The sequence below is a fragment of the Podarcis cretensis genome (genome assembly GCF_951804945.1).
Source record: "Podarcis cretensis genome assembly, chromosome: 9".
NCBI classification, from domain to species: domain Eukaryota; kingdom Metazoa; phylum Chordata; class Lepidosauria; order Squamata; family Lacertidae; genus Podarcis; species Podarcis cretensis.
The window spans coordinates 63,770,683-63,787,772 of NC_137178.1; the positions used below are offsets into that span (position 1 = coordinate 63,770,683).

General features: G+C 42.9%; 1 long non-coding RNA gene across 1 annotated transcript in view; it reads left to right on the plus strand.

Moving 5' to 3' along the window:
* LOC307223644 overlaps positions 1-17,090 on the plus strand; it is a 454,922-nt gene that overhangs the window by 173,412 nt on the left and 264,420 nt on the right. The window contains exon 4 of the long non-coding RNA XR_013842143.1: positions 4,991-5,090. This is a non-coding gene — a long non-coding RNA (uncharacterized lncRNA). The remainder of the gene's footprint in view (positions 1-4,990; positions 5,091-17,090) is intronic.

The window sequence follows — 17,090 nt, forward strand, 5'->3', positions numbered from 1 at the left end:
CCACCCTGACCACCAGACATGGTGGCAGATTTGTGGGTGAAGTGGTGGCCTGTTGCTTCATATAGCCCCACAAGGCTGTATTATTATTATTTCAATTTATACACCACCCTATACCCAGAAGTCTCAGGGCAGTTCACGATAAGACCAAAAGCAGTAACCCAATACCCCTCCCCCCAAAAAAGCCACATTCTGAAAGGGTGCTGGATGTTAATAAGAGCAACCAAAGGCCTGGTTAAAAAGGAACATTTTTGCCTGGCACCTAAAAGTGTATAATGAAGGTGCCAGGTGAACTTCCCTGGGGAGAGCATTCCACAGACGGGGAGCCACTGCAGAGAAGGCCCCGTTCTCATATTGCCTCCGGACCTCTCGAGGAGGAGGCGCACGAAGGAGGGCCTCAGAAGATGATCTCACGGTCCAGGTAGGTTCATATGGAAAGAGGCGGTCCTTGAGGTATTGCAGTCCTGAGCCATTTAAGGCTCTATAGGTCAACACCAGCACTTTGAATTGGGCCCGGAAACTAATTGGTAGCCAGTGCAGTCGGACCAGGATGGGTGTAATATGCTCAAACTGTCTTGCTCCGGTGAGCAACCTGGCCGCTGAATTCTGCACCAGCTGAAGTTTCTGAACCATCTTCAGAGGCAGCCCTACGTATAATGCCTAACTACTGTATATAACTACGTATAACCTTGAAGTTACCAGAGCATAGACAACAGTAGTTAGGCTATTCCTGTCCAGATAGGGGCGTCACTGGGTTACCAGCCGAAGCTAATGGAAGGCATTCCAGCTCACTGAAACCGCCTGAGCTTTGAGTGACAACAGAGAATCCAGGAGTATCCCCAGGCTACGAACAGAGAAACTGTAAGCCCATCAAGAGCAGGCAATCTGCCACCCATCCAGTCTAGGGAACCATCCACTAACAGTGTCCTCAGTGTTATCTGGGTTGAGCTTCAGTTTGTTGGCTTTCATCCATTACCAGGCAAGACACAGGTCCAGCACTTCCACTGCCTCACCTTCAAATGTAAAGGAGAAATAGAGCTGAGTGTCATCAGTAGCTGGGATTAGGATAGACCCCTAAAACCAGCCTATTAATAATGCTACTCCTGGTGACAGCAGTCACGAAATTAAAAGACGCCTGCTCCTTGGGAGAAAGGCGATGGCAAACCTAGACAGCATCTTAAAAAGCAGAGACATCACCTTGCCAACAAAGGTCCATATAGTTAAAGCTATGGTTTTCCCAGTAGTGATGTATGGAAGTGAGAGCTGGACCATAAAGAAGGCTGATCGCTGAAGAATTGATGCTTTTGAATTCTGGTGCTGACTCTTGAGAGTCCTATGGACTGCAAGAAGATCAAACCTCTCAATTCTGAAGGAAATCAGCCCTGAGTGCTCACTGGAAGGACAGATCCTGAAGCTGAGGCTCCAATCCTTTGGCCACCTCATGAGAAGAGAAGACTCCCTGGAAGAGACCCTGATGTTGGGAAAGATGGAGGGCACAAGGAGAAGGGGACGACAGAGGACAAGATGGTTGGACAGTGTTCTTGAAGCTACAAACATGAGTCTGACCAAACTGTGGGAGGCAGTGGAAGACAGGAGTGCCTGGCGTGCTCTGGTCCATGGGGTCACGAAGAGTTGGACACGACTAAACGACTAAACAACAACAACTCCTGGACATATATTCTGAGTTGTGAGCTTTATACAGTCAGCTCCACAGAATCACCTCATAAGATTGCAGAGCTATCATCATGTGCATTTGTGCAACGGTTCCCACAGAAACACCGAAGATACTTCTTTCCTCTTCCAAAAAATTGGGGTAATAAGGCAATAGATACAGTTTCCCTTCAAGTCACGGTGCTTTATTCCTTTCATAAACAAACCTTTCCCACTGCATGCTATTTATATACGGAATGAAGTCTGAAGATAAGGCATGAGGCCTGCCTGCTGAGAATTGATTTCAGGAGAAACTAGAATGGCTGACATGGCTTTCGAGATAATCTGAATTGCCATTATCTTTCTTCTTTCTTTCTTTCCTCGAGCAATTGTGAGCTCTGGGCAGAAGATTCCTGCTGTTTCTATCAGGTCACACTTTGATAACTTAAAGAGGTGGGTGGAGGTAGTTTTTGTACAACATGAAGCTACCTCAGGAATTTCCATATCTTGCTTGTTCCGTTTGTATCACAACCTTTGAGGAGGAGTTAAGCAGTATTTTAGCACAACAACCATGAAGTCAATAAGACTGAGAAGGAAGCATGAATCACATGAAGGGGGCAGCAAAAAATTATTGGGTGTGTGGTCATGCAGCTGGCCCTGTCCGAAACATCTGCAAACTGTCATTCACAACCTATAGAAGGTGTCAAGAACCTATGGTGTGCCAGAGGTGTCCCATCTGCCTTAGCATGCATGGTCAATGGTCAGGGATGACATGGTCTCCAACTGCCCTGAAAAATGCTGGAAGCGTCACAAAAACCCTTAAGCTAACACAGCTTCTCAAGATGTCTTTGCAGAGTCCTGAATTCTGCAAGTGGGAAAAGGGATGCATTATATGTTGGGCTGTCTCTGAAGATGGTTCGGAAACTTCAGCTGGTGCAGAATTCAGCAGCCAGGTTGCTCACCGGAGCAAGACAGTTTGAGCATATTACACCCATCTTGGTCTGACTGCACTGGCTACCAATTAGTTTTCAGGCCCAATTCAAAGTGCTGGTGTTGACCTATAAAGCCTTAAATGGCTCAGGACTGCAATACCTCAAGGACCGCCTCTTTCCATATGAACCTACCTGGACCCTGAGATCATCTTCTGAGGCCCTCCTTTGTGTGCTCCTTCCTTGAGAGGTCCGGAGGGTGGCAACATGAGAACGGGGCCTTCTCTGCAGTGGCTCCCCGTCTGTGGAATGCTCTTCCCAAGGAAATTCACCTGGCACCTTCATTATACACCTTTAGACACCAGGCAAAAATGTTCCTTTTTAACCTGGCCTTTGGTTGATCCGATTTACATCCTAAGCACTTTTAAAATGTGGGGGGTTTTTTGGAGGGGGCGTTGTTGTTTTTAGTTTTATTAAGTATTTTGTGGTTTTATATCTTGATTTTATTCTATGAACTGCCCTGAGACACCTGGGTATAGGGGGTATATATATAGGGGGTATAGGGGGTATATAAATTCAAATAATAATAATAATAATAATAATAATAATAATAATAATAATAATAATGGTGGCAGCAGGAGCAGCTTAAGGGGGCCCAGGTTGTGTAGGTGCACAGGGACCCTCTGGCGGTCACAGCGGCCAACCATAGAGACTATGTTGCTGGCACAGAAGTGCCCCCTTGTAACCACCCAGCGTAGGTGCCTCATCTAAGCATGCTTATAAGAAAGTAATGGTGCCCATGGAGATGGTTAGAAGTATTCTTGCCTCCTCTGTGCACACCCCACTTTTCTTTTCTGGAGAGATGTGCATTTTTGTTATGAGGGGAATTGGCATTTCAACCCTGGGAAAAGTGCATATCTCCCCGATCTCTAGATAAGAAGCAGAAGCTTGTTGAAACATGATCTCATGTTCAAAAAACCCTATTTTCCCTTGTAATCAATTGGACTTAGGTAAAGGTAAAGGTACCCCTGCCCGTACGGGCCAGTCTTGACAGACTCTGGGGTTGTGCGCCCATCTCACTTAAGAGGCCGGGGGCCAGTGCTGTCCGGAGACACTTCCGGGTCACGTGGCCAGCGTGACATCGCTGCTCTGGCGAGCCAGAGCCGCACACGGAAACGCCGTTTACCTTCCCACTAGTAAGTGGTCCCTATTTATCTACTTGCACCCGGAGGTGCTTTCAAACTGCTAGGTTGGCAGGCGCTGGGACCGAGCAGCGGGAGTGCACCCCGCCGCAGGGATTCGAACCGCCGACCTTTCGATCGGCAAGCCCTAGGCGCTGAGGCTTTAACCCACAGCGCCACCTGCGTCCCAATCAATTGGACTTACTTCTGTGTAAACACTTGATTAGGGAATGGGCCATGTCGATTTCAGTTTCTTTTAGTTTCTCATTGGTCCAGTCTTAAGTTCAGTTCGTCAAATTTCCAGGTTGGGGTTTTTATTCACGAAAGAATTGCATTTTGGTATGCAATTTTATCGAACATTCTCACTTTTGCAAAACTATTTCCCCAAATATAATGCACTAATATATGCACCTGTATGCACACATTACCCTAATATAAACATTTTTGTACAGTGGTACCTTGGTTCTCAAACTTAATCCATTCTGGAAGTCCGTTCCAAAACCAAAGCGTTCCAAAACCAAGGCACACTTTCCCATAGAAAGTAATGCAAAATGGATTAATCCATTCCAGACTTCTAAAAACAACCCCTAAAACAGCAATTTAACATGAATTTTACTATCTAACAAGACCATTGATCCATAAAATGAAAGCAATAAACAACGTACTGCAGTCACACAGTCAATCAATCAGTAGCTGCACTGGGTTTCACAGTCACAAAAACAAAAAAGTCGCGAAAACAAAAGGGCAAAATAAGCAGCAAAAACGGACAGACCTTAGCACGGCACTCAAAACTGAAGTGTGGCACTGAAAGCAGAAGTGTACCATTCCAAAAAAAAGTTCGCAAACTGGAACACTTGCTTCTGGGTTTGCAGTGTTTGGGTTCCAAGTTGTTTGAGTACCAATGTATTTGAGAACTGAGGTACCACTGTACACTTTAATTGGCACTGTGACATTCACATTAAGTGGCATAGCAAAATTCAGAAAAGTATGGATTTTGGAGAATTACTGAGTTTTGGTTCACAATTTTTTTTCAGAAAGTGAAAATTATGTAGGTTCACCTTTTTAATGCAAACTGAAGTAAATTTCTCCTCCATTCCTAACCATGTGACTTCTAGGGATTTCTCCCTTTAAAAAACCCTAAAAATGTGGGGCATGGCACAGGAGACAACAGTAGCTCCTCTTTAACTAGGTCATCTGCCCAGTATTAGGGGCTAAAATACATGCTACATAAAGGTAAAGGGACCCCTGACCATTAGGTCCAGTCATGACCGACTCTGGGGTTGCGGCGCTCATCTCGCTTTATTGGCCAAGGGAGCCGGAATACAGCTTCTGGGTCATGTGGCCAGCATGACTAAGTCGCTTCTGGCAAACCAGAGCAGTGCACGGAAATGCCATTTATCTTCCTGCCAGAGTGGTACCTATTTATCTACTTCCACTTTGACATGCTTTCGAACTGCTAGGTTGACAGGAGCAGGGACCAAGCAACAGGAGCTCACCCCGTTGTGGGGATTTGAACCGCTGACCTTCTGATCAGCAAGTCCTGGGCTCTGTGGTTTAACCACAGCGCCACCCGCATCCCTTACATGCTACATACACATGCATATAACAGAACTGGCAGCTTTCTTTAAAAAATGCTCACACTTCTTTCATGCAACAGTCTGTTCTTAATAGACCCAGAATGATTTAATAAATCTTACAACTGTATCTGAGAATGTTCTGAATCACAATAAGGCTTTTGTGACTAACATGACTTAATTTCAAAGACTGCCGTTGAGGAAAGATGGCAGATTGATTAAACAGCATTACTGATCAGTGTGCTGTGCACTTAGAACATTCTTATTTTCTGAACTGCTCTTGTTCTTCTGTTAGTTGTCAGATACTCCTTTATAATCTTTCATGATGCTCTGTAGCATATTAATAAAGACTAGCTTTAGGCAATTAAAAGATTAAGCCAGCTTTTTATACGAATCGGCTAGAGACAAGAGCAGTTTCTTGTTTTGATAACGTTTGGCTAAGAGTACTGCATGAAAGTGGGACACGGGTGGTGCTGTGGGTCAAACCACAGAGCCTAGGACTTGCCGATCAGAAGGTCGGCGGTTCGAATCCCCACGACGGGGTGAGCTCCCGTTACTCGGTCCCTGCTCCTGCCCACCTAGCAGTTTGAAAGCACATCAAAGTGCAAATAGATAAGTAGGTACCGCTCTGGTGGGAAGGTATACGGTGTTTTTGTGCGCTGCTCTGATTCGCCAGAAGCGGCTTGGTCATGCTGGCCACATGACCTGGAAGCTGTATGCCGGCTCCCTCGGCCAGTAAAGCGAGATGAGCGCCGCAAACCCAGAGTCAGCCATGACTGGGCCTAATGATCAGGGGTCCCTTTACCCTTTACCTTTACTGCATCAAAGGAATAAGCAGAAAGAGAAAGAAGAGGAAAGTGAGTGTTGAAAAATGAAGAAATACAGGTGAAAGCATATCTAAAATTATATCAGGTAGAATACATGGGGCATACATGCCTCTGTATTAAACTGATACATTCATTGAACCAGTAGTTATGAACAGATGAAACTTTTTCAGATTTGAAGGACTCTTAACTTTGGGTTACTCTGTGAAAATGAACAACAGTTGGCAACAATAACAATATCTAAAGCCCTTGGGGGCTGTCATCAGGAAATACTAAGTGCAATTCCTTGTCACTTTCCTAACAACATAGAATTTGTTACTTTAAAAAAAATGGATATCTTTCGCTATTGTGACAGAACACTTTTATCCACCTTAATTGCACAACCTTAATCTCTCTTGCAACATACCAACATGAACTGAAAAAGTACAATAAAACCTGCACCAGAATCGTCAGCAACCCAACAGCATCCCATGCGCAGAAAATGAAGAGATTGATAAACAACATCCTGGAGTCAGAAATGTTGAACATCACTGATTTATTGTACCTGTAATTTTCCATACTTTGCTCTTTTGCATTTATTCAGTCTATGAGAGCGCAAGGCTGACTGTTACCATTTCATTTTCTTCTTTTGATTAAGATGGTTTCGGTTCTACATCAGATTATCTTTCATAGTAATTAAGATTCAGTAGCAACGCTTACATGCCACCAGGTTAAATGTATTCCTTGGAGGACTGAAGAACAAACGGGATGCCAAAAGGGATTTATTGTGAATGGGAAAGATTCCTCTCAGAAATACAAACATGAGACATGGAGGCGATATAATGAACAACATGCTACATCCCTGTGGGACTTCCTGTGAACTTTTCATGTGGTTAAAATTCAAACGGAGTATAATTTATTTAAATGGATATAATTGATGTGAGCTAAGTGCTAAAATATGCATGGATAGAATATAATGTTTTCCATCCAGACCAAGTTAAAATAACACCTAATACTACCACCTCTAGCAACAACGTCAGGAGCACACAATTATAAAATGAGTTCCATGTCTACTAGTATACTTTTCCAGCCAGCCCTGTCTTAAAGGCATGGCTTTTTAATCTCTCTAGTCACTTTCTGAAAGGCAAGTCATTATATAAACAACTCATGCACATGGTCTCCAAAACCAAATACTCTATGTATATGTATTTTTAATGATTCTGGAGGCACCATAACTTCTGGACACCTGAGATGTATATTTTTAGGATCCACCTTATTAGGGCTGCTATACGTCCGAAATTTCTGGACATAGCAGGATTCAGCCACCGTAAACAGCATCCAGGCGGAATCACTTAAATGTCCAGGAAATCCGGACATATGACAATCCATGTTGGAAGTGTAGAATTTGACGAATTTCCTTAGAAATAGCTCAAAATCTCCTTCTCCTCCTGGGGGGGGGGGTTGCAAAAAAACCCCAACAACTTTTGTGTGCGTATTTTCGCTTATTGAAGTATGGCAATCCTACACCTTTTTTTTTGTAATTGTAAGTGGCTTTTAAATGCCACACCGCCTGCAGGCTGCTGCCCACAAGCCTTGTGAGCCCGCGGGAACTCCCGCCGGGCTTGCAAGGCTTGCGGATGTCTTCCTGAAGCCTGGAGAGCGAGAGGGGTCGGTGCGCACCGATGCCTCTCGCTCTCCAGGCTTCAGCGAAAGCCTGCATTCGCCCCATAGGACGCACACACATTTCCCCATTCATTTTTAGAGGGGAAAAATTGAGTCCTATGGGGCGCAAAATACGGTATATGCGACACTAGACTATGCTACATGAAAGTACATTTTGCTTTGTGTGGTTGTATGTCCTACTTCACCAAGGACAACCTTCTATTTCAAGTGCTGTCAGATGATAGCTGTATTTGAAGGTGCCCTTCCTGACATCTTCTGAAAGATGGTCTCTACCTTTTTGAAACAAGGCCTGCTTTTTTAACCCGTGTGCGCATATATGATCCTCCTTGATGGACTGTCGCTAAACCTAAGCTTTTTTTGCTTTCTCGCAATGATTAGATGAAGCCTAATCATATAGCTATATTTGCTTTAATCACCTCTTAAACTCCGTGTAATAAAAATAGCTTTTTAAAAATCAATTTTCCCCCATGAGAGGGCTTTTTTTTAAGAAAACCATCTTAATAATTTCAAGTACTAAGCATGATTATTAATAGCTAAATACATAGCCATGTCTTCAAGAAGACCAGGAGTATTCAAATCCACAGTATGATTTATTGTTTTTATTTTTTAAAAAGAAGGTACTTTATGGCAGGGTAGACAACTCGAGTTCAAAAGCCAATGTAAGCTATCAGATCAGGGCTCTGGAAAGAGATAGTTGTTCCTCCCCTTGCAGCCTGTTGGGTGGAGGAGAGAAAGAACACACACACACACACACACACAGAGAGAGAGAGAGAGAGAGAGAGAGAGAATGAGAAAATGAGAAGGAAAATGTGTGTCGCTGCCTAGTTTGGCTCTAATAATACTAATAATTTATTATTTATACCCCGCCCATCTGCCTGGGAATTCCCCAGCCACTCTGGGCAGCTTCCACAAAGACCAAAAATACACTAAGATGTCACACATTAAAAACTTCCCTGAACAGGGCTGCCTTAAGATGTCTTCTGAATGTCAGGTAGTTGTTTATCTCTTTGACATCTGGTGGAAGGGCGTTCCACAGGGCGGGCGCCACTACCGAGAAGGCTCTCTGCCTGCTTCCCTGTAGCCTCACTTCTCGCAGTGAGGGAACCACCAAAAGACCCTCGGAGCTGGACCTCAGTGTCCGGGCTGAACGATGGGGGTGGAGACGCTCCTTCAGGTATATTGGGCCGAGGCTCTAGTCCCACCTACCCTCAACAGATGACCCCCAAGGAAATGCTGCCCTTAACAGACAAAAGGTTGCACACTCTTGCTTCATCAGAACAGATTGTTATACTTTAAATACATTGGTTACTCTCAGATAGGCTTAATGACATCGGTTTTCCTGAAAACTTATTGCAATCAGAAGCAGCAGGAGATACTCCCTTGGAGATTTTCTTTAGCTTTAGGCATATGGCATGATGACTTCCTGTTTTCTAAGGAGAAATGATATACAATGGTACCTTAGTTCTCAAACTTAATCTGTTCCGGAAGTCCGTTCGACTTCCGAAACGGTTCAAAAACCAAGGCACGGCTTCCGATTGGCTGCAGGAGCTTCCTGCACTTAATCAGAAGCCGTGGAAGCCACGTCAGATGTTCGGCTTCCGAAAAACGATCGCAAACTAGAACACTCACTTCAGGTTTGCGGTGTTCGGGAGCCAATTTGTTCAGGAGCCAAGCCATGCAACTACCAAGGTCCCACTGTTTATTAATCACAGAGTGGGAGAGAGAAAGAAAGAAAGAAAGAGCACAGTATGACTGGGAAACACAAAGATACAAAAAGGATGGTGGAATAGGAGCTACCAAGTCATTGAAGCAGGTGCCCAAAAGCTGACTCCATGGAAGGCCAGTGACAGACACAGACAGATCCGTGACTCCCCTCAAGAAGACGCTAGGAAGGAAATGACTCAGCTGTTACTGAGCCTGACACTTGCTATTCCTGGTATAGTCAGTGATGGGGAAAATGCTTTCCTGGAGAATGAGTGTCTTAGATGTTTGGACATCACTGTCAGATTGATGTCCTATAAGACCAGGGGAAAGAATGGGGATTATCTGCCCACACAAACAGTTGACCAAAATATGAATCAAGACTTTCCAGTTCAGGGCCCTGGAGATTGTAACATGAGTTTGTTGGAGCCTGATTAGCACCAAGTAAAATGCATTGCTCTGTTTACCGGACAAAGCCAGATACTCCAAGCTCCCTATTTTCAGACCTGACGTTGCCAGTCGCTTCATTGTTGTTGTTTAGTCGTTTAGTTGTGTCCAACTCTTCGTGACCCCATGGACCAGAGCACGCCAGGCACTCCTGTCTTCCACTGCCTCCCGCAGTTTGGTCAAACTCATGCTGGTAGCTTCGAGAACACTATCCAACCATCTTGTCCTCTGTCGTCCCCTTCTCCTTGTGCCCTCCATCTTTCCCAACATCAGGGTCTTTTCCAGGGAGCCTTCTCTTCTCATGAGGTGGCCAAAGTATTGGAGTGAGCACTCAGGGCTGATTTCCTTAAGAATGGATAGGTTTGATCTTCTTGCAGTCCATGGGACTCTCAAGAGTCTCCTCCAGCACCAGAATTCAAAAGCATCAATTCTTCAGTGATCAGCCTTCTTTATGGTCCAGCTCTCACTTCCATACATCACTACTGGGAAAACCATAGCTTTAACTATAGGGACCTTTGTTGGCAAGGTGAGGTCTCTGCTTTTTAAGATGCTGTCTAGGTTTGTCATTGCTTTTCTCCCAAGAAAAGCTACATACTGACTGTCAATTATACCATATACCTGTTCCTTCAAGACCCTGAAATATCTGTACATGAAATCTCTCAGCCCTTGAGTTTCCCAGTTCAGTTTGAACAGGATTCAGCTGCTGGGCTGGATTCCTATCCCCTTCATTCCCTGTGGTCCAAGTATGACAGGTGGGCAGAGCCTGCAAACTTCCTTTTGGCTCAGCTGTATCTTTACCTGCCATATATGATGTCAGCTACAAGGCAGGTGGCTTGGCCAAAACAGCTTCACAGGCCCAATTAGACCTCTGGTCCAGAAGTTCCACATAGCTAAATTAGAGGGTGTCCTGTGCCCTGCTTTAAAGAGAACAGTCCTCTCTTTTGAGGCATCCTTTATTTGAAGAGCTTTCGATTTTATGTCTCACTGATTTCAGAGTCCCAAGCACACACTTAGCTTTCCCATGAAAATTTCCAGAAATGTACCCAGCATTGGCTGAATCAGGCCCTTTGGTGTGATAGTTTTGATGCAAACCTGTTTGAAACAATAACTCATTTGACAGGGCAGGCGTGTGGGGTGAGTGCAGTTCAAAAACACACACACACAATGAGAGTCATCTAACAAAATCTCCAGATATATTTTCATTTCCTTTCGGGGAATTGAGTAATTTCAAATGTTCACAGAGCTTTGCATTCCATTAATAAATAGAGATTAACAGTCATGAAAGAATAACATCCTCGTCAGGTAAGAAAAGTACCAATAATACAGGAAGAGAATACGATGCATTGGAAGAAAGAAATTAATCAGCTTTCATCCGACTTCCAAGTCAATTGAGCTTACATGTTCTAGTGTGTTGTTGTTTTCCTGAAATGGATTACATCCTCTGACATTCCAGATTAATCTCACAGAGAACCTTTTTAAAGCCAGTTGATAAGCTCTAGGCATTTATAAGGATTTCCATTGCAACTTTGCTTTTAAAAGCACCCAGAATTAATTTGGCATATCATCTTCACATAATTGGTCTTGATTGGGTTTTTGTTTTAATATCAGAATGTACTGAAATTTTAAAGGGACATCTCTTGCCCCTGGCCATAGAACTGCTGACAGTACCCAGATGACTTGGCCAGAGGCCTATAATAGTGTTGATGCCTCACCACAGAAAATATAAGAAAATGGCATGGTAATAGCTGACTGCCTTGGGGAGCTCACAAGTGGGGTAAGACAGAGACGCAGGCATCCTCTGTTAATAAACTTGTTTATCACCAAAAGGACAGAAAAGGACACTGGTCTGCATTAAATTTGCATATGCTAATTCATATGCATTGATGCAATATAGTTATAGTTATAGTATATTATATATAGAAATACAATGCATCTAACTAACAATTCAAAGTGTTGGTGCTGACCTTTAAAACCCTAAACAGCTTTGGCCCTGTATATCTGCCAGCCCCATTGTTCAGCCCAGACACTGAGATCTAGCTCTGAGGGCCTTATAGAAAGGCAATCATAGAAAGGTTCCCTCATAGAAAGAAGTGAGGTTACAGGGAACCAGGCAGAGGTCCGTCTTGGTGGTGACGCCCACTCTGTAGAGTGCCCTCCCATCAGATGTCAATGAAATAAACAACTATCTGACATTTAGAAGACATTGGAAGGCAGCCCTGTTCAAGGAGGTTTTAATGTTTAATGCCCTAATGAGTTTTAATTTGTCGGAAGCAGCCCAGAGTAGCTGGGTTAACCCAGTTAGATGGGTAGCATATTAATAATGCCTTGGTTCTCAAATGCCTTGGTACTTGAAAAACTTGGAACCTGAACGCTGCAAAACTGGAAGTAAGTGTTCCAGTTTGCGAACTTTTTTGGGGAAGCTGAATGTGCTCCATTTTTAGTGTTACACTTCCGATTTGAGCACTACACTTCCGATTTGAGGGCCACACTTCCGTTTTGAGTGTTACACTGAGATCTGTCTGTTTTTGCTGCTTATTTTGCATTTTTGTGACCTTTTTTTTGCGACTGTGTGAAACCCAGTTCAGCTACTAATTGATTGACTGATTGTTTGACTGCAGTGCATTTTTATTGCTTTCATTTTATGCATCAATGGTCTTGTTATAAAGTAAAATTCATGTTAAATTGCTGTTTTTAAAAGTCTGAAATGGATTAATCCATTTTGCATTACTTTCTATGGGAAAGCACACCTTGGTTTTGGAAAGCTTTGGTTTTGGAATGGACTTCCGGAATGGATTAAGTTTGAGAACCAAGGTACCACTGTATAAAAATGTTTATATTAGGGTAAGGTGTGCATACCGGTGCATATATTAGTGCATTATATTTGGGGAAACAGTTTTGCAAAAATGAAAATGCTTGATAAAATTGCATACCAAAATGTGAATATTGGGAGAATTTCACACTATGATGCTGATGAATTTTCACCAGAAAAATTTCTTTCATGAATAAAAACCCCAAACTGGAAATTTGACAAAAGGAGCTTAAGATTGGACCAATGAGAAACTAAGAGAAACTGAAATTGACATGGCCCAATCCCTAATCAAGTGTTTATACAGAAGTAAGTCTAATTGATGAATTATGTTTGAGAACCAAGGTACCAGTGTAATATCCTCCTCCTCCTCATCATCATCATCAGTGGGCGAAGACTGTGAACAGGTGACCTGCGTTCTTGCTTTAGTCTGCAGGAGTCAACTTCAAGACTTGCTGTCTTTATGGTTCTTGGACTGGGCAGTCCTCCAAACTTTCCTCTGAAAGCTGTTCAAATAGAGGACTGTTCATTGTAAAGTGAGACATGTGGCTACCTTATTGGTCTAGCTTTCCCAAAGAGTCTGTCCCTATTCTCAGGCTGCACACACTGAAAAGTAGCCATATTGACAAGACGGGCAGTTGCCATTGGTACACCAGTTGGGAAAGACGTGAACGATTTCATCCCGAACATTTTTTAATTGGTTCCAGTGGATGCCTCCATTTCACTCAAGGACCATGGCATAATGAACCTCTCACAACGTGGAAGAGTTTCCTCTACATGACTCTTTGAAGACTGAATGCTGGTGGAGAACTCAGGTTTCTGGCCCATCACTGCCACCAAATTGATCTCCATTGCATTGTTTGCTTTATGTGTAAAATGTTACATAGCTGGTTAATATGGCATTCTGGAAAAAGTTAAAGTTATAGAAATAGGTCTATAGTAAAATTATTCTGGACCATAAAGAAGGCTGATCGCCGAAGAATTGATGCTTTTGAATTATGGTGCTGGAGGAGACTCTTGAGAGTCCCATGGACTGCAAGAAGATCAAACCTCTCCATTCTTAAGGAAATCAGCCCTGAGTGCTCACTGGAAGGACAGATCCTGAAGCTGAGGCTCCAATGCTTTGGCCACCTCATGAGAAGAGAAGACTCCCTAGAAAAGACCCTGATGTTGGGAAAGAGAACAAGGAGAAGGGGACGACAGAGGACGAGATGGTTGGACAGTGTTCTCAAAGCTACCAACATGAGTCTGACCAAACTGCAGGAGGCAGTGGAAGACAGGAGTGCCTGGCGTGCTCTGGTTCATGGCATCACGAAGAGTTGGACATGACTGAATGACTAAACAACAACAACAACAACAAAAATTATTCTCTTTCCATGATGCCCACATGCCAAACATCCAGCTTATCAATGACATTCATATCCTCTTCTGTCTTTCAGTTCGTATTAGACGTTGGCCCCAATTAAGCTAAATGCCATATTAAGAGTCCAGGAGCAAATTTAATTACACTCTTCGCACTAATTGGAAATGTAATTTGTTGCTATGATCAAGGTTAAGTAATTTTTTCCATAGGTAATTCTGTGACACAAATTAAAAATATAATTCAAGTGGAATTTGCATTCTACTAAGTGCACTTTCCCCATTAAGAGTTCCTGAGCTTGTCAACTTTCCACTAAACATTTGCTTCCCTTTGCTCTCTTTTTTTCTGGGGGGGGGGGTACCCTACTGGGAGTAGAGTAGATGGGACCAGACTGCCCAAATATTATCACAAAACTTTATCCTTCCATCGGATTCCAAGTGTTCAGTCTTTTTTTTAAAAAAAATATTTTTTATTGAATGATTTTATGTTACAAAAAACAATACAGCCATACTACCACTAAATATAATTAAGAAATAAAAATTACATACATCAACATTTAGTTTGTTATTTGTTATTTACCGTCTTATTTCCTCCCAAACATCACATACAAAAGACACACATATGTGCAGACACCCACACATGCACACAAAATGATAATAATGAAAGTAAATATTTCCCCCCCTTTTATCTTCCAAAATCTTTTTCTTCTACTTTGACTTCCTGTCAAGTCCCTTTGCATATATTTTATTTTACATTTGAATGTACACGAAACAATAAACCTTTCTATATAAATTTTCTAATACATTCTGAAAACATAATAAATCCTTAATTGTTGTCCACCTCTTTTTAATTCCTTTATCACTCGAATGCTAGCACAGAGACAAAACTATTATTGTATTTTTGAACATATCTTCTATAACCATCCCATTTTCCCGCAAATTTTTGCTTTGAGTTTCCTCTGAGTTTACTAGTCAGTTGCGCCGTCTCCACCAATTCCTGTAATTTGATTTGCCAATCTGTTATTTTTGGAGCCCCGTGTTCTTTCCATCCCTTGACCACAAGTATACGAGTCGCTGCGGTTGAATACAAGAATACCTCTCTCAGATTTTTTGGGATCTATTTATCTAAAATACTTAATAGAAATGCCTCCAGTTTTTTAGTAAAAGTTATCCCCCCAAGTGTTCAGTCTTGGCTTATAGTTTCCTAAGCTCCAATAGTAAGCAGTATGTTACAGGACTATGGGGCTGGCCCAGAACATTTTTCCACTGAGGCAAAACAAGTTCTGCCTCTCTCCTGCCTACACTGCTTTCCTCCCTGATGTTGTCCTCCTGACAATGTCAACTCCTCCTCTGCCAATGTGAAAAAGTAGAGGAAAGGGAGGCCAGTGGAGAGGAGGAGTTGCTGTCAGTGAGAAGGTGGAGTTGTTGTCAGTGGCGGCGTGGAAGAAGAGGCATTGATGTGTCAGAGGAGTTGGGTGACAAGTGAGAGGAGATAGTGGAGGCATGAGCAAGACATTGATGGAGGAGTCAGTGGGCAGCAAGGGGGGCATCACTGTTTGTTTCAGGAAGGGGGAAGGAGCTGGTGTCAGTACGGAGGAGGCGGTGAGTGGCATTCTCCTTGCATGCCCAAATCTGATGCACCTCCAGATGGTTCCAAGACTGAGGCATTGGCTTCATCTTGCCTCATGGGCAGGCTGGCCCTGCAGGACTGGTCCCCAAGCTTAACTTCAAAAATGTTCTCAGAACATTGATGGCAGAACATAATGGAGATTTTACTGCCCCGGTTTTGTATGCATAGTATATATGGAAGAGTTATTTACTAATGTAATTCTACCGGCATAACTGGAATACAATTTCACTTTCTTTCTGGATTTATAAGTGTTTTTAATTAGATTCACTAGGAGTGTGTTGTAGTTTTTCTGAATTCTGAAAACAGTTGTACAGTCGTACCTTGGTTTTCAAACAGCCTAGTTCTCGAACGTTTTGGCTCCCGAACGATCAAAACCCGGAAATGACTGTTCCGGTTTGCGAACTATTTTTGGAAGCTGAACAAACAAACAAACAAACAAACAAACAAACTGATGGTGGTAATGGTAATATCAACATGAAAGTCTTGTTCGAGCGACCATCACACAGGAGGGTCAAAAATAATTCTAGCCCCCCCCCCCTGTTTATCCCAAAGTTTTCACAGAAGATTGTTCTCATACCCTCCAATGTTCCTCTGATGGAAATAGGAACATTCCATTCCATAAGGATAATTTTACTATTTAAACTCCACACATCTTACTGGATTGCCCCAACCACTCTGGGTGGCTTCCAACATATATAAAACATAATAAAACATTAAACGTTAAAAAAGCTTCCCTATACAGGATTGCCTTCAGATGGTTTGGGGGTCAGATAACTCCACACTTTCCAACATGTGCCCAGTGAAAATAGGGACATCCTAAGGAAAAGCGGGACATTCCAGGATCAAATCAGAAACTGGGATGGATTCTCTAAATCAGGAACATCCCTGGAAAATAGGGACACTTGGAGGGTCTGTGATCAGCATTCAAGCACGGAATCTCTTTTTATTCCCCAGGTAGGTTCTCTACACCATGGAAGTGAACAGTTTTGTTACTGACGGAGGGGGGAAATTCCTAGAAGACTGGAGAACTCTTTGAAAGTTTAATCTGCTCCCCGTGTGGCCTAACACATCATGAACTTTAGACGCTTCCAGCCTTAATGTGTTCTCCTTCCAGATTGCCATCTCTGATTAAAAGCAAGCTCAATTTTAGTACCTCCTCTAAGAGCTTGCATACGATCAGTCACATTAGCATGAACCTGTCAAAACGAATATTCAAACCTGCCTAGTTAATGAATGAAGCAATGTATTCTCATCCTTTGTTCCATCCACTTTTGTCTCCTAAATTAATTATTCAGACCCTTTCATAGTGTAACTGGGAGTCTGGCAGGTA